The sequence below is a fragment of the Atractosteus spatula genome, chromosome 25, assembly GCF_055471065.1.
Source record: "Atractosteus spatula isolate fAtrSpa1 chromosome 25, fAtrSpa1.hap1, whole genome shotgun sequence".
Taxonomy (NCBI): domain Eukaryota; kingdom Metazoa; phylum Chordata; class Actinopteri; order Semionotiformes; family Lepisosteidae; genus Atractosteus; species Atractosteus spatula.
In genome coordinates this window covers 14925103-14942759 of record NC_142730.1, presented here as the reverse complement: position 1 = coordinate 14942759, position 17657 = coordinate 14925103, and the positions used below count along the sequence as shown (strand labels likewise).

Below are 17657 nucleotides of genomic sequence, written 5' to 3'. Positions count from 1 at the left end.
CACTTGCATGAAAACTACAGCAGAACGTAGAAGGATGATCACAGAGGAGTCCACGCGGGCATGCTGAGGAGATTGTAGGTCGTACATTTCAATGATTACTGACATTTGCGCTGCTTGAGGTACAGTAATCAACAAAGAACAGGGTGTGCTACTCTCGAATCCGGTCACCACATGATGAAAAGCCAGGAAGTATACCTTGTCCAATTGACGTCAACAGGGACACGTAAACCCCTTGCTTCTCCGGCGCCCGGCTAGCTCTGTCGGTAGAGCATGAGACTCTTAATCTCAGGGTCGTGGGTTCGAGCCCCACGTTGGGCGGTGCCCGTCTCCTTATTAACAAAGTTTCGTGCTCATCCTTGACCCTCTTACACCTTGATGGTACCGAGCACTAAACTTTAATGCACAGGTGTGATGAAACTGAGATGAAAAGGGCTTATCTATCTCTTTACCCGAGAGATAAATCAAAGGTTCCGCAGACAATCCGTTGGCTCCGGTCACTCTGACGCAGATAGGAGCTGCAGCCATCATAACTTGTATGAAAACTGATAAGAGCTCCTGTCTATTTACAGTTTCATTTACTCTAGCCTTTCCTTAAACACTGCGTGTACGAAGGCTGAGAAATTGCAGAGCTATTCTAATACAATAACTATTTGGAATCTTTTCGCCATAACAGTTTCACTGTGATTTTGCAGGTAACACGTACGTACGTAACATTTTGAACCGCACTGGAAAAATATGGGAAAGAAATGGCGAAAAGCAACTCTTCAACACGTGGCAATATCTTCCTGAGCGGAGTCCTGTTCTCGAAGCTCGACACTCTGCAAGAGTCACTTCTCCCAACTTGCGCCCGCAGGTTTCCGTAGTGTGCCTGCAAAGAGCCATCCGTTTGAGACAGGCGCACGTTCCGATTTCATTGAACTAAGCTAGATGCACAATTTCGAATGCAGCCTTCATCACAAACGACAGTTCATTTCTCGAAAGCTTGTCATGTAAAAAAAGGAAACAAAGAACGAAAACATACAGCTGACAATCTTCTGAAGCTGCAGATTTAGCTTTTGAGAAATGGACATTTTATGTATGCAGATGCTTTTCAAGCGCTGGTTTTAGAACGTCGCTGTGCTTCCAGCATCATTCTCAGCCTTCTAAACTGCCTATCGAGGTGCCGATCACTTTGTAAAGCGCTTGAGAGGCCAGAGCTGCTCAAACTGCTCTTGCCGTTTCCTTCAATCAAAAGCACTATTTTTTTCGTTGTATGGAAAGCTTTTCAAGTCTTGCATCGACACGCACCTTTCCTGAAATGTCCAAAGGGTGAATGTTACGCAAAGAAATCCAGTCTACCTTTAGGGGGCATGATGTTGAAATCGGAACAAGCCCTGGGTGGGCTTGAACCAGCAGCCGTTCAGTTAACAGCTGCACAGAAACGCCCCCCGCTTGCTTTGTATCATTCGCAAGTTTCTGGTTAAAGAGTAAAAAAGGCTGGAATTCTTTTCCAGAAGCAGCCGGCAGGATTTCTTCTGCACCCACCCAGAAAAGCCAAGAATTGTATTTCATCTGTCGCAAGCTGTATGTTCCAGAAAGAGAATGAATACTTGCATTAAACTGAATCAAGCCGACAGACACGCACCTGAAGTGGAAATCTAATAAGTAAATTGATTCTTAAAATGTAGAGAGCTTTGAAAAAAATATATTGGTGCTTTTAGATAATATATTTCAAGGATGTAATTGCTGTGCTACAGTACGTGCAGAATTTTAGAAAACAGTGCGTCAACAAAGTACACTGTTTGGGTAACTTTAGAAGACAATGTACCAAAACAATATATGCTGTCTGGGTCGTTAGAATTAGCCGAAAGTAACTGATAAGCTTTGAATAACAAATCTAGTGCTTCTTCTCTCGTTCTATGTTGTAATCTGTTTTGTCTTAGGGAAAGGGGAAGCTTTTGAAGGGACAAAGCACTGAGCTTTTTTACAGCGCAACGTCTTATAAAAACCCTGTACTGCTTGTAACAAATTGAGTCTCCGGTTGCACTTTGCGAAGTGGCAACAGGGCTCCCAATATTGCAATATTGAAATAAAGACCTTACTCAGGTGAGAACTCTCTCTTGTGGCTTCCTTGATAGTTAAATTTCCACGACAGAATTGGCACCCCAGATGGGACACTAACCTGAGCGCGGACGGCTGCTGAAACTCCATCCGGAGCCGGACAATTTTAGCAAATTGGACGAACCTCGGAGGATAAACTGTTTGTCCTTCCTGAGACGCGTCTGGAGAATTCACGGCTGTCTGACGTCAGTAAGTGATCCTTTTAACGAACTTTTGTTTTAAGACGATTTATAAGAATTTTTTCTGTGGTCTTATAGCAGAGAAAGAGCAGGCCGGTGAGGGTGTTCTCACGCGGGTTTGATGAGTCCGGGACTCATAAAGAACTTATCTTAACACAGACGTGTGGTTTTTGCTCTGCGGAGTAGTTAATGTGATAAGGTTCTAAAGTAAGGCACCGATCGGTAAAAATGGGAAATGAAAATTCGAAGACGGAAACAGGACCGAGCGGTCCAGCGAAGTACATGTACAGGGAATTTGGAGAAAGGGGAATAAAGTGTCTTCCACCGTGGAGTAAGTTAGGTTTTCCAGAAAATGGTAGTTTTAGTACCAGGCAGATACAACAACTAGAAGAACAGTTAAAGTTAAAGAAATGTAATGCATCTTGTTATGTATGTGCTTTAATGCCTCATTCTACAGCCTCACCCATTTCTCTCCTGGTTAGAATCACTGTTTGGGCCAGGGGAAATGTTTTTCTTTAAGTTACTAACACCGATTATAGGGGCTGTGATACTTGTCTTCCTGTTTTTATGTTGCTATATGACATGTATTATTCCAATGCTTTTCAAATATGGTAATGAATATGTTTGCGCATCAGTATGTTCTGATAAGAACGCAAGAATCCGAAGTATGGGAGCCTCCTGGGAGTCCATATGAAGAATCTAACTTTTAATCATTTTCAAGAATAAAAAGGAGGGAATTGAAGTGGAAATCTAATAAGTAAATTGATTCTTAAAATGTAGAGAGCTTTGAAAAAAATATATTGGTGCTTTTAGATAATATATTTCAAGGATGTAATTGCTGTGCTACAGTACGTGCAGAATTTTAGAAAACAGTGCGTCAACAAAGTACACTGTTTGGGTTACTTTAGAAGACAATGTACCAAAACAATATATGCTGTCTGGTTCGTTAGAATTAGCCGAAAGTAACTGATAAGCTTTGAATAACAAATCTAGTGCTTCTTCTCTCGCTCTATGATGTAATCTGTTTTGTCTTAGGGAAAGGGGAAGTTTTTGAAGGGACAAAGCACTGAGCTTTTTTACAGCGCAACGTCTTATAAAAACCCTGTACTGCTTGTGACAAATTGAGTCTCTGGTTGCACTTTGCGAAGTGGCAACAGGGCTCCCAATATTGCAATATTGAAATAAAGACCTTACTCAGGTGAGAACTCTCTCTTGTGGCTTCCTTGATAGTTAAATTTCCACGACAGAATTGGCACCCCAGATGGGACACTAACCTGAGCGCGGACGGCTGCTGAAACTCCATCCGGAGCCGGACAATTTTAGCAAATTGGACGAACCTCGGAGGATAAACTGTTTGTCCTTCCTGAGACGCGTCTGGAGAATTCACGGCTGTCTGACGTCAGTAAGTGATCCTTTTAACGAACTTTTGTTTTAAGACGATTTATAAGAATTTTTTCTGTGGTCTTATAGCAGAGAAAGAGCAGGCCGGTGAGGGTGTTCTCACGCGGGTTTGATGAGTCCGGGACTCATAAAGAACTTATCTTAACACAGACGTGTGGTTTTTGCTCTGCGGAGTAGTTAATGTGATAAGGTTCTAAAGTAAGGCACCGATCGGTAAAAATGGGAAATGAAAATTCGAAGACGGAAACAGGACCGAGCGGTCCAGCGAAGTACATGTACAGGGAATTTGGAGAAAGGGGAATAAAGTGTCTTCCATCGTGGAGTAAGTTAGGTTTTCCAGAAAATGGTAGTTTTAGTACCAGGCAGATACAACAACTAGAAGAACAGTTAAAGTTAAAGAAATGTAATGCATCTTGTTATGTATGTGCTTTAATGCCTCATTCTACAGCCTCACCCATTTCTCTCCTGGTTAGAATCACTGTTTGGGCCAGGGGAAATGTTTTTCTTTAAGTTACTAACACCGATTATAGGGGCTGTGATACTTGTCTTCCTGTTTTTATGTTGCTATATGACATGTATTATTCCAATGCTTTTCAAATATGGTAATGAATATGTTTGCGCATCAGTATGTTCTGATAAGAACGCAAGAATCCGAAGTATGGGAGCCTCCTGGGAGTCCATATGAAGAATCTAACTTTTAATCATTTTCAAGAATAAAAAGGAGGGAATTGAAGTGGAAATCTAATAAGTAAATTGATTCTTAAAATGTAGAGAGCTTTGAAAAAAATATATTGGTGCTTTTAGATAATATATTTCAAGGATGTAATTGCTGTGCTACAGTACGTGCAGAATTTTAGAAAACAGTGCGTCAACAAAGTACACTGTTTGGGTTACTTTAGAAGACAATGTACCAAAACAAAATATGCTGTCTGGTTCGTTATAATTAGCCGAAAGTAACTGATAAGCTTTGAATAACAAATCTAGTGCTTCTTCTCTCGCTCTATGATGTAATCTGTTTTGTCTTAGGGAAAGGGGAAGTTTTTGAAGGGACAAAGCACTGAGCTTTTTTACAGCGCAACGTCTTATAAAAACCCTGTACTGCTTGTGACAAATTGAGTCTCTGGTTGCACTTTGCGAAGTGGCAACAGGGCTCCCAATATTGCAATATTGAAATAAAGACCTTACTCAGGTGAGAACTCTCTCTTGTGGCTTCCTTGATAGTTAAATTTCCACGACACACCGCCGTTGTTTTTCTCCATCGGAAGTTTGTCGTTAAGGAAAAACATCGCTGTCATTTTCTTGCCAGCCGGCGGCATTTCTTGTGCAGCGATGAGCCAGATTTGTATTTCGGATTTCGGAAGTTGTGTGAATTTCTTGAAGCTGAAAGTCAACTCGCTCCAGAAAAGAAATGTGCAGTCGCATGAAAGCCGTGCCTGCTTATTAAACCGCAGGACCTGAGCTTGCGTTCTGTTTCTCATCGCGTTCGCAAAGGCGATTCCTGCCTCTAACACTGCTATGTCTGCGATTCAAAGTGCCGTGTGGAGCAGCTTCGAAAGCCTTGTTCACGCTCCTCCGATGTTGCTTTCTCTGTGCCTAACGAAGTTCCATTTTGGTGTCGGAGCGGGGAGACCTAATCATTCCAGCTTTAAGCCACCCTTCAATCTTCTGAGGGGTGTCTGAGTGCTAGCATGTCATTTGCCTTTTTTTTTTTTGAAACGGAGAGCGACGTTGAAAAAGGTTACCTCCGCCGCCTCGCCCTCCGTGTTAAATGATCGCAAGACGGCGGCGGCGGCGCTCCCTGTAGTTGTGGCCGAGCGGTTAAGGCGATGGACTAGAAAGCCATTGGGCTCTCCCCGCGCCGGGTCGAATCCTGCCGACTACGGCGTCCTTCTCGTGTCGCCGTGCGCCTGCCCAGAAAAAGGCGGAGTGCCGTTTCTCTCTTCCTGCTTCTTGTACAAACGCTAAATCGCTTGGACCTGCTGCCTTGGAAGTCATGTCTTCAGCGTCCCCCAGCGACATTTCACACTTGGAAGCAGACAACCACGCTTTTGGCATTGGCATGCCTTGCGCCCTACTTCCAGCCTTTGAAGATCTAATTATTCAAACTGAAAGAACCGACTGAATAGGTGTTTGCAGTGCACCAGGAGGAGCAGTGACCATAGCAGTGGAGGGGTGAGGATGGCGCAGATGGAAACGTTTTCATGCGCTCCTCTGGGAGGAATGAAAATAAAAGGCGAAACCGGAAACAGTAGTAGCCGCAAGAGGAAGTGTCTTCAAGCGCCAAGCAAGCGCTCCTCGTTAGTATAGTGGTACGTATTCCCGCCCGTCACGTGGGAGACCAGGGATGGATTGCTTGACGGCGAGCCGGGTTGCTTTTCTCCCATCAGATTCCAACCGCTAATGCTAAGGCAGTTTGTGGGAGCTTACGTGCTTCTCCTTTTCCGTCATTTTCGGACGACTATTCCAAAGGGGTAACCTGATGGAATAGGGGCCTGAAGACACGAGGCATTCTTAAACCAGCACTGGGCTGCACGGCCTTCTGTTGCGATCAGATTATATTCGAGTGAAAAAGCCAGAGCAGCCGCTTCCATCCTATGGAGTACGAGCTAAATCAGGAGAGGTATGGGACACGCGCGTGCCTATAGGTGCACGTCTCCTACGTCAGGCTGCTTCACCCATGTGCACCCGACTGGAGAGGGAATGGAGCAAGCTTTTTGTCAGGAGTGGGATTCGAACCCACGCCTCCAGGGGAGACTGCGACCTGAACGCAGCGCCTTAGACCGCTCGGCCATCTTGACGCCAGCCCCCTTCCCCAAAGCGGTCTGATGAGCCACTGCGATCCCACTACGCTCTTCGAGTATCGCACTGTTATTAATACTACAGTGTGACTCCAGCATTAAAATGTTTGGAAAATGTGTCGGCCTTTATAATCCAGTGTAGAGCAGCGTGTGATGATTTGTGCTACAAAACACCAAGCGCTCAAAGTGACGTCTGCGTTTGTCACTGAAACTTTCAACTCTTTCATCACTTATGTAGGAAATACAAAGAGCAGTTAGGTGGAACGCGTAGGATGGCCGTCAGCAGAGTGGCGCAGCGGAAGCGTGCTGGGCCCATAACCCAGAGGTCGATGGATCGAAACCATCCTCTGCTACATGTGTCTTATGCATGGTTCATAAGCATTCCATGGGCTTAGCAAAGTGCATTAAAGTAGTGTGGATCTCCCTTTCCTTAAGTTCTGTTCTGAGTTTCTCTCTCGTGTGTGTTTGTGCAAGCTTGACACTTGCGGGACTCTTTCATCTTCACCAATACGGAGATGACCAAATGTGTCTTCGGTTGTTCTGAGATCTTTGATAGTTTCTTCGAATGCTTCAAGTGAACCTCGAAATCGAAGCAGTTATGTTTATATTGATTTCTCGCATTAATCATTATTAACCAGGAACAGCCAGCACAGTCGGTCGCATTAGTAATTATGTCATGTCTCTACTTAGCAGAGCATTCAAAGACCCACTGGAAGCAGGAAAGCACTAAGACACTGCAAAACTGAACTCGGGAAAATCATACTGGGAGCTCTGAGCGATGTCTGCATCCAAGCCATCCAATACGGACTCTGAGACCTTGGAATATCAACACTATGATGCGCTACCTTTTCCCTGGAGCAAAACGATGGAATTAGAAGAATGCTTACCGCAGGATACAACTGTGCCGTTGTTATTTGGAGCACGGTTTTCACTTGCATGAAAACTACAGCAGAACGTAGAAGGATGATCACAGAGGAGTCCACGCGGGCATGCTGAGGAGATTGTAGGTCGCACATTTCAATGATTACTGACATTTGCGCTGCTTGAGGTACAGTAATCAACAAAGAACAGGGTGTGCTACTCTCGAATCCGGTCACCACATGATGAAAAGCCAGGAAGTATACCTTGTCCAATTGACGTCAACAGGGACACGTTAACCCCTTGCTTCCCTGGCGCCCGGCTAGCTCAGTCGGTAGAGCATGAGACTCTTAATCTCAGGGTCGTGGGTTCGAGCCCCACGTTGGGCGGTGAGTTTCGTGCTCATCCTTGACCCTCTTACACCTTGATGGTACCGAGCACTAAACTTTAATGCACAGGTGTGATGAAACTGAGATGAAAAGGGCTTATCTAGCTCTTTGCCCGAGAGATAAATCAAAGGTTCCGCAGACAATCCGTTGGCTCCGGTCACTCTGACGCAGATAGGAGCTGCAGCCATCATAACTTGTATGAAAACTGATAAGAGCTCCTGTCTATTTACAGTTTCATTTACTCTAGCCTTTCCTTAAACACTGCGTGTACGAAGGCTAAGAAATTGCAGAGCTATTCTAATACAATAACTATTTGGAATCTTTTCGCCATAACAGTTTCACTGTGATTTTGCAGGTAACACATACGTACGTAACATTTTGAACCGCACTGGAAAAATATGGGAAAGAAATGGCGAAAAGCAACTCTTCAACACGTGGCAATATCTTCCTGAGCGGAGTCCTGTTCTCGAAGCTCGACACTCTGCAAGAGTCACTTCTCCCAACTTGCGCCCGCAGGTTTCCGTAGTGTGCCTGCAAAGAGCCATCCGTTTGAGACAGGCGCACGTTCCGATTTCATTGAACTAAGCTAGATGCACAATTTCGAATGCAGCCTTCATCACAAACGACAGTTCATTTCTCGAAAGCTTGTCATGTAAAAAAAGGAAACAAAGAACGAAAACATACAGCTGACAATCTTCTGAAGCTGCAGATTTAGCTTTTGAGAAATGGACATTTTATGTATGCAGATGCTTTTCAAGCGCTGGTTTTAGAACGTCGCTGTGCTTCCAGCATCATTCTCAGCCTTCTAAACTGCCTATCGAGGTGCCGATCACTTTGTAAAGCGCTTGAGAGGCCGGAGCTGCTCAAACTGCTCTTGCCGTTTCCTTCAATCAAAAGCACTATTTTTTTCGTTGTATGGAAAGCTTTTCAAGTCTTGCATCGACACGCACCTTTCCTGAAATGTCCAAAGGGTGAATGTTTCGCAAAGAAATCCAGTCTACCTTTAGGGGGCATGATGTTGAAATCGGAACAAGCCCTGGGTGGGCTTGAACCAGCAGCCGTTCAGTTAACAGCTGCACAGAAACGCCCCCCGCTTGCTTTGTATCATTCGCAAGTTTCTGGTTAAAGAGTAAAAAAGGCTGGAATTCTTTTCCAGAAGCAGCCGGCAGGATTTCTTCTGCACCCACCCAGAAAAGCCAAGAATTGTATTTCATCTGTCGCAAGCTGTATGTTCCAGAAAGAGAATGAATACTTGCATTAAACTGAATCAAGCCGACAGACACGCACCTGAAGTGGAAATCTAATAAGTAAATTGATTCTTAAAATGTAGAGAGCTTTGAAAAAAATATATTGGTGCTTTTAGATAATATATTTCAAGGATGTAATTGCTGTGCTACAGTACGTGCAGAATTTTAGAAAACAGTGCGTCAACAAAGTACACTGTTTGGGTAACTTTAGAAGACAATGTACCAAAACAATATATGCTGTCTGGGTCGTTAGAATTAGCCGAAAGTAACTGATAAGCTTTGAATAACAAATCTAGTGCTTCTTCTCTCGTTCTATGTTGTAATCTGTTTTGTCTTAGGGAAAGGGGAAGCTTTTGAAGGGACAAAGCACTGAGCTTTTTTACAGCGCAACGTCTTATAAAAACCCTGTACTGCTTGTAACAAATTGAGTCTCCGGTTGCACTTTGCGAAGTGGCAACAGGGCTCCCAATATTGCAATATTGAAATAAAGACCTTACTCAGGTGAGAACTCTCTCTTGTGGCTTCCTTGATAGTTAAATTTCCACGACAGAATTGGCACCCCAGATGGGACACTAACCTGAGCGCGGACGGCTGCTGAAACTCCATCCGGAGCCGGACAATTTTAGCAAATTGGACGAACCTCGGAGGATAAACTGTTTGTCCTTCCTGAGACGCGTCTGGAGAATTCACGGCTGTCTGACGTCAGTAAGTGATCCTTTTAACGAACTTTTGTTTTAAGACGATTTATAAGAATTTTTTCTGTGGTCTTATAGCAGAGAAAGAGCAGGCCGGTGAGGGTGTTCTCACGCGGGTTTGATGAGTCCGGGACTCATAAAGAACTTATCTTAACACAGACGTGTGGTTTTTGCTCTGCGGAGTAGTTAATGTGATAAGGTTCTAAAGTAAGGCACCGATCGGTAAAAATGGGAAATGAAAATTCGAAGACGGAAACAGGACCGAGCGGTCCAGCGAAGTACATGTACAGGGAATTTGGAGAAAGGGGAATAAAGTGTCTTCCATCGTGGAGTAAGTTAGGTTTTCCAGAAAATGGTAGTTTTAGTACCAGGCAGATACAACAACTAGAAGAACAGTTAAAGTTAAAGAAATGTAATGCATCTTGTTATGTATGTGCTTTAATGCCTCATTCTACAGCCTCACCCATTTCTCTCCTGGTTAGAATCACTGTTTGGGCCAGGGGAAATGTTTTTCTTTAAGTTACTAACACCGATTATAGGGGCTGTGATACTTGTCTTCCTGTTTTTATGTTGCTATATGACATGTATTATTCCAATGCTTTTCAAATATGGTAATGAATATGTTTGCGCATCAGTATGTTCTGATAAGAACGCAAGAATCCGAAGTATGGGAGCCTCCTGGGAGTCCATATGAAGAATCTAACTTTTAATCATTTTCAAGAATAAAAAGGAGGGAATTGAAGTGGAAATCTAATAAGTAAATTGATTCTTAAAATGTAGAGAGCTTTGAAAAAAATATATTGGTGCTTTTAGATAATATATTTCAAGGATGTAATTGCTGTGCTACAGTACGTGCAGAATTTTAGAAAACAGTGCGTCAACAAAGTACACTGTTTGGGTTACTTTAGAAGACAATGTACCAAAACAATATATGCTGTCTGGTTTGTTAGAATTAGCCGAAAGTAACTGATAAGCTTTGAATAACAAATCTAGTGCTTCTTCTCTCGCTCTATGATGTAATCTGTTTTGTCTTAGGGAAAGGGGAAGTTTTTGAAGGGACAAAGCACTGAGCTTTTTTACAGCGCAACGTCTTATAAAAACCCTGTACTGCTTGTGACAAATTGAGTCTCTGGTTGCACTTTGCGAAGTGGCAACAGGGCTCCCAATATTGCAATATTGAAATAAAGACCTTACTCAGGTGAGAACTCTCTCTTGTGGCTTCCTTGATAGTTAAATTTCCACGACACACCGCCGTTGTTTTTCTCCATCGGAAGTTTGTCGTTAAGGAAAAACATCGCTGTCATTTTCTTGCCAGCCGGCGGCATTTCTTGTGCAGCGATGAGCCAGATTTGTATTTCGGATTTCGGAAGTTGTGTGAATTTCTTGAAGCTGAAAGTCAACTCGCTCCAGAAAAGAAATGTGCAGTCGCATGAAAGCCGTGCCTGCTTATTAAACCGCAGGACCTGAGCTTGCGTTCTGTTTCTCATCGCGTTCGCAAAGGCGATTCCTGCCTCTAACACTGCTATGTCTGCGATTCAAAGTGCCGTGTGGAGCAGCTTCGAAAGCCTTGTTCACGCTCCTCCGATGTTGCTTTCTCTGTGCCTAACGAAGTTCCATTTTGGTGTCGGAGCGGGGAGACCTAATCATTCCAGCTTTAAGCCACCCTTCAATCTTCTGAGGGGTGTCTGAGTGCTAGCATGTCATTTGCCTTTTTTTTTTTTGAAACGGAGAGCGACGTTGAAAAAGGTTACCTCCGCCGCCTCGCCCTCCGTGTTAAATGATCGCAAGACGGCGGCGGCGGCGCTCCCTGTAGTTGTGGCCGAGCGGTTAAGGCGATGGACTAGAAAGCCATTGGGCTCTCCCCGCGCCGGGTCGAATCCTGCCGACTACGGCGTCCTTCTCGTGTCGCCGTGCGCCTGCCCAGAAAAAGGCGGAGTGCCGTTTCTCTCTTCCTGCTTCTTGTACAAACGCTAAATCGCTTGGACCTGCTGCCTTGGAAGTCATGTCTTCAGCGTCCCCCAGCGACATTTCACACTTGGAAGCAGACAACCACGCTTTTGGCATTGGCATGCCTTGCGCCCTACTTCCAGCCTTTGAAGATCTAATTATTCAAACTGAAAGAACCGACTGAATAGGTGTTTGCAGTGCACCAGGAGGAGCAGTGACCATAGCAGTGGAGGGGTGAGGATGGCGCAGATGGAAACGTTTTCATGCGCTCCTCTGGGAGGAATGAAAATAAAAGGCGAAACCGGAAACAGTAGTAGCCGCAAGAGGAAGTGTCTTCAAGCGCCAAGCAAGAGCTCCTCGTTAGTATAGTGGTGCGTATTCCCGCCCGTCACGTGGGAGACCAGGGATGGATTGCTTGACGGCGAGCCGGGTTGCTTTTCTCCCATCAGATTCCAACCGCTAATGCTAACGCAGTTTGTGGGAGCTCACGTGCTTCTCCTTTTCCGTCATTTTCGGACGACTATTCCAAAGGGGTAACCTGATGGAATAGGGGCCTGAAGACACGAGGCATTCTTAAACCAGCACTGGGCTGCACGGCCTTCTGTTGCGATCAGATTATATTCGAGTGAAAAAGCCAGAGCAGCCGCTTCCATCCTATGGAGTACGAGCTAAATCAGGAGAGGTATGGGACACGCGCGTGCCTATAGGTGCACGTCTCCTACGTCAGGCTGCTTCACCCATGTGCACCCGACTGGAGAGGGAATGGAGCAAGCTTTTTGTCAGGAGTGGGATTCAAACCCACGCCTCGAGCGGAGACTGCGACCTGAATGCAGCGCCTTAGACCGCTCGGCCATCCTGACGCCAGCCCTCTCCCCCAAAGCGGTCTGATGAGCCACCGCGATCCCACTACGCTCTTCGAGTATCGCACTGTTATTAATACTACAGTGTGACTCCAGCATTAAAATGTTTGGAAAATGTGTCGGCCTTTATAATCCAGTGTAGAGCAGCGTGTGATGATTTGTGCTACAAAACACCAAGCGCTCAAAGTGACGTCTGCGTTTGTCACTGAAACTTTCAACTCTTTCATCACTTATGTAGGAAATACAAAGAGCAGTTAGGTGGAACGCGTAGGATGGCCGTCAGCAGAGTGGCGCAGCGGAAGTGTGCTTGGCCCATAACCCAGAGGTCGATGGATCGAAACCATCCTCTGCTACATGTGTCTTACGCATGGTTCATAAGCATTCCATTGGGTTAGCAAAGTGCATTAAAGTAGTGTGGATCTCCCTTTCCTTAAGTTCTGTTCTGAGTTTCTCTCTCGTGTGTGTTTGTGCAAGCTTGACACTTGCGGGACTCTTTCATCTTCACCAATACGGAGATGACCAAATGTGTCTTCGGTTGTTCTGAGATCTTTGATAGTTTCTTCGAATGCTTCAAGTGAACCTCGAAATCGAAGCAGTTATGTTTATATTGATTTCTCGCATTAATCATTATTAACCAGGAACAGCCAGCACAGTCGGTCGCATTAGTAATTATGTCACGTCTCTACTTAGCAGAGCATTCAAAGACCCACTGGAAGCAGGAAAGCACTAAGACACTGCAAAACTGAACTCGGGAAAATCATACTGGGAGCTCTGAGCGATGTCTGCATCCAAGCCATCCAATACGGACTCTGAGACCTTGGAATATCAACACTATGATGCGCTACCTTTTCCCTGGAGCAAAACGATGGAATTAGAAGAATGCTTACCGCAGGATACAACTGTGCCGTTGTTATTTGGAGCACGGTTTTCACTTGCATGAAAACTACAGCAGAACGTAGAAGGATGATCACAGAGGAGTCCACGCGGGCATGCTGAGGAGATTGTAGGTCGTACATTTCAATGATTACTGACATTTGCGCTGCTTGAGGTACAGTAATCAACAAAGAACAGGGTGTGCTACTCTCGAATCCGGTCACCACATGATGAAAAGCCAGGAAGTATACCTTGTCCAATTGACGTCAACAGGGACACGTTAACCCCTTGCTTCCCTGGCGCCCGGCTAGCTCAGTCGGTAGAGCATGAGACTCTTAATCTCAGGGTCGTGGGTTCGAGCCCCACGTTGGGCGGTGCCCGTCTCCTTATTAACAAAGTTTCGTGCTCATCCTTGACCCTCTTACACCTTGATGGTACCGAGCACTAAACTTTAATGCACAGGTGTGATGAAACTGAGATGAAAAGGGCTTATCTATCTCTGCCCGAGAGATAAATCAAAGGTTCCGCAGACAATCCGTTGGCTCCGGTCACTCTGACGCAGATAGGAGCTGCAGCCATCATAACTTGTATGAAAACTGATAAGAGCTCCTGTCTATTTACAGTTTCATTTACTCTAGCCTTTCCTTAAACACTGCGTGTACGAAGGCTAAGAAATTGCAGAGCTATTCTAATACAATAACTATTTGGAATCTTTTCGCCATAACAGTTTCACTGTGATTTTGCAGGTAACACGTACGTACGTAACATTTTGAACCGCACTGGAAAAATATGGGAAAGAAATGGCGAAAAGCAACTCTTCAACACGTGGCAATATCTTCCTGAGCGGAGTCCTGTTCTCGAAGCTCGACACTCTGCAAGAGTCACTTCTCCCAACTTGCGCCCGCAGGTTTCCGTAGTGTGCCTGCAAAGAGCCATCCGTTTGAGACAGGCGCACGTTCCGATTTCATTGAACTAAGCTAGATGCACAATTTCGAATGCAGCCTTCATCACAAACGACAGTTCATTTCTCGAAAGCTTGTCATGTAAAAAAAGGAAACAAAGAACGAAAACATACAGCTGACAATCTTCTGAAGCTGCAGATTTAGCTTTTGAGAAATGGACATTTTATGTATGCAGATGCTTTTCAAGCGCTGGTTTTAGAACGTCGCTGTGCTTCCAGCATCATTCTCAGCCTTCTAAACTGCCTATCGAGGTGCCGATCACTTTGTAAAGCGCTTGAGAGGCCAGAGCTGCTCAAACTGCTCTTGCCGTTTCCTTCAATCAATAGCACTATTTTTTTCGTTGTATGGAAAGCTTTTCAAGTCTTGCATCGACACGCACCTTTCCTGAAATGTCCAAAGGGTGAATGTTTCGCAAAGAAATCCAGTCTACCTTTAGGGGGCATGATGTTGAAATCGGAACAAGCCCTGGGTGGGCTTGAACCAGCAGCCGTTCAGTTAACAGCTGCACAGAAACGCCCCCCGCTTGCTTTGTATCATTCGCAAGTTTCTGGTTAAAGAGTAAAAAAGGCTGGAATTCTTTTCCAGAAGCAGCCGGCAGGATTTCTTCTGCACCCACCCAGAAAAGCCAAGAATTGTATTTCATCTGTCGCAAGCTGTATGTTCCAGAAAGAGAATGAATACTTGCATTAAACTGAATCAAGCCGACAGACACGCACCTGAAGTGGAAATCTAATAAGTAAATTGATTCTTAAAATGTAGAGAGCTTTGAAAAAAATATATTGGTGCTTTTAGATAATATATTTCAAGGATGTAATTGCTGTGCTACAGTACGTGCAGAATTTTAGAAAACAGTGCGTCAACAAAGTACACTGTTTGGGTAACTTTAGAAGACAATGTACCAAAACAATATATGCTGTCTGGGTCGTTAGAATTAGCCGAAAGTAACTGATAAGCTTTGAATAACAAATCTAGTGCTTCTTCTCTCGTTCTATGTTGTAATCTGTTTTGTCTTAGGGAAAGGGGAAGCTTTTGAAGGGACAAAGCACTGAGCTTTTTTACAGCGCAACGTCTTATAAAAACCCTGTACTGCTTGTAACAAATTGAGTCTCCGGTTGCACTTTGCGAAGTGGCAACAGGGCTCCCAATATTGCAATATTGAAATAAAGACCTTACTCAGGTGAGAACTCTCTCTTGTGGCTTCCTTGATAGTTAAATTTCCACGACAGAATTGGCACCCCAGATGGGACACTAACCTGAGCGCGGACGGCTGCTGAAACTCCATCCGGAGCCGGACAATTTTAGCAAATTGGACGAACCTCGGAGGATAAACTGTTTGTCCTTCCTGAGACGCGTCTGGAGAATTCACGGCTGTCTGACGTCAGTAAGTGATCCTTTTAACGAACTTTTGTTTTAAGACGATTTATAAGAATTTTTTCTGTGGTCTTATAGCAGAGAAAGAGCAGGCCGGTGAGGGTGTTCTCACGCGGGTTTGATGAGTCCGGGACTCATAAAGAACTTATCTTAACACAGACGTGTGGTTTTTGCTCTGCGGAGTAGTTAATGTGATAAGGTTCTAAAGTAAGGCACCGATCGGTAAAAATGGGAAATGAAAATTCGAAGACGGAAACAGGACCGAGCGGTCCAGCGAAGTACATGTACAGGGAATTTGGAGAAAGGGGAATAAAGTGTCTTCCATCGTGGAGTAAGTTAGGTTTTCCAGAAAATGGTAGTTTTAGTACCAGGCAGATACAACAACTAGAAGAACAGTTAAAGTTAAAGAAATGTAATGCATCTTGTTATGTATGTGCTTTAATGCCTCATTCTACAGCCTCACCCATTTCTCTCCTGGTTAGAATCACTGTTTGGGCCAGGGGGAATGTTTTTCTTTAAGTTACTAACACCGATTATAGGGGCTGTGATACTTGTCTTCCTGTTTTTATGTTGCTATATGACATGTATTTTTCCAGTGCTTTTCAAATATGGTAATGAATATGTTTGCGCATCAGTATGTTCTGATAAGAACGCAAGAATCCGAAGTATGGGAGCCTCCTGGGAGTCCATATGAAGAATCTAACTTTTAATCATTTTCAAGAATAAAAAGGAGCGAATTGAAGTGGAAATCTAATAAGTAAATTGATTCTTAAAATGTAGAGAGCTTTGAAAAAAATATATTGGTGCTTTTAGATAATATATTTCAAGGATGTAATTGCTGTGCTACAGTACGTGCAGAATTTTAGAAAACAGTGCGTCAACAAAGTACACTGTTTGGGTTACTTTAGAAGACAATGTACCAAAACAATATATGCTGTCTGGTTCGTTAGAATTAGCCGAAAGTAACTGATAAGCTTTGAATAACAAATCTAGTGCTTCTTCTCTCGCTCTATGATGTAATCTGTTTTGTCTTAGAGAAAGGGGAAGTTTTTGAAGGGACAAAGCACTGAGCTTTTTTACAGCGCAACGTCTTATAAAAACCCTGTACTGCTTGTAACACATTGAGTCTCTGGTTGCACTTTGCGAAGTGGCAACAGGGCTCCCAATATTGCAATATTGAAATAAAGACCTTACTCAGGTGAGAACTCTCTCTTGTGGCTTCCTTGATAGTTAAATTTCCACCACACACCGCCGTTGTTTTTCTCCATCGGAAGTTTGTCGTTAAGGAAAAACATCGCTGTCATTTTCTCGCCAGCCGGCAGCATTTCTTGTGCAGCGATGAGCCAGATTTGTATTTCGGATTTCGGAAGTTGTGTGAATTTCTTGAAGCTGAAAGTCAACTCGCTCCAGAAAAGAAATGTGCAGTCGCATGAAAGCCGTGCCTGCTTATTAAACCGCAGGACCTGAGCTTGCGTTCTGTTTCTCATCGCGTTCGCAAAGGCGATTCCTGCCTCTAACACTGCTATGTCTGCGATTCAAAGTGCCGTGTGGAGCAGCTTCTAAAGTCTTGTTCACGCTCCTCCGATGTTGCTTTCTCTGTGCCTAACGAAGTTCCATTTTGGTGTCGGAGCGGGGAGACCTAATCATTCCAGCTTTAAGCCACCCTTCAATCTTCTGAGGGGTGTCTGAGTGCTAGCATGTCATTTGCCTTTTTTTTTTTTGAAACGGAGAGCGACGTTGAAAAAGGTTACCTCCGCCGCCTCGCCCTCCGTGTTAAATGATCGCAAGACGGCGGTGGCGGCGCTCCCTGTAGTTGTGGCCGAGCGGTTAAGGCGATGGACTAGAAAGCCATTGGGCTCTCCCCGCGCCGGGTCGAATCCTGCCGACTACGGCGTCCTTCTCGTGTCGCCGTGCGCCTGCCCAGAAAAAGGCGGAGTGCCGTTTCTCTCTTCCTGCTTCTTGTACAAACGCTAAATC

At 44.5% G+C, this 17657-nt stretch overlaps 5 non-coding genes across 5 annotated transcripts; 3 read left to right on the top strand and 2 right to left on the bottom strand.

Moving 5' to 3' along the window:
• The first annotated feature begins 245 nt into the window (after nt 1-245).
• Nucleotides 246-318, top strand: trnak-cuu (transfer RNA lysine (anticodon CUU)). Its single transcript has one exon. It is a non-coding gene; the product is annotated as a tRNA-Lys (tRNA).
• A 6077-nt stretch (nt 319-6395) lies between these two features.
• On the bottom strand, nt 6396-6478 carry trnal-cag (transfer RNA leucine (anticodon CAG)). The gene has a single exon. It is a non-coding gene; the product is annotated as a tRNA-Leu (tRNA).
• A 1174-nt stretch (nt 6479-7652) lies between these two features.
• Nucleotides 7653-7725, top strand: trnak-cuu (transfer RNA lysine (anticodon CUU)). The gene has a single exon. It is a non-coding gene; the product is annotated as a tRNA-Lys (tRNA).
• A 4666-nt stretch (nt 7726-12391) lies between these two features.
• Nucleotides 12392-12474, bottom strand: trnal-cag (transfer RNA leucine (anticodon CAG)). Its single transcript has one exon. It is a non-coding gene; the product is annotated as a tRNA-Leu (tRNA).
• Nucleotides 12475-13648: 1174 nt separating this feature from the next.
• Nucleotides 13649-13721, top strand: trnak-cuu (transfer RNA lysine (anticodon CUU)). The gene has a single exon. It is a non-coding gene; the product is annotated as a tRNA-Lys (tRNA).
• The last annotated feature ends 3936 nt before the right edge of the window (nt 13722-17657 follow it).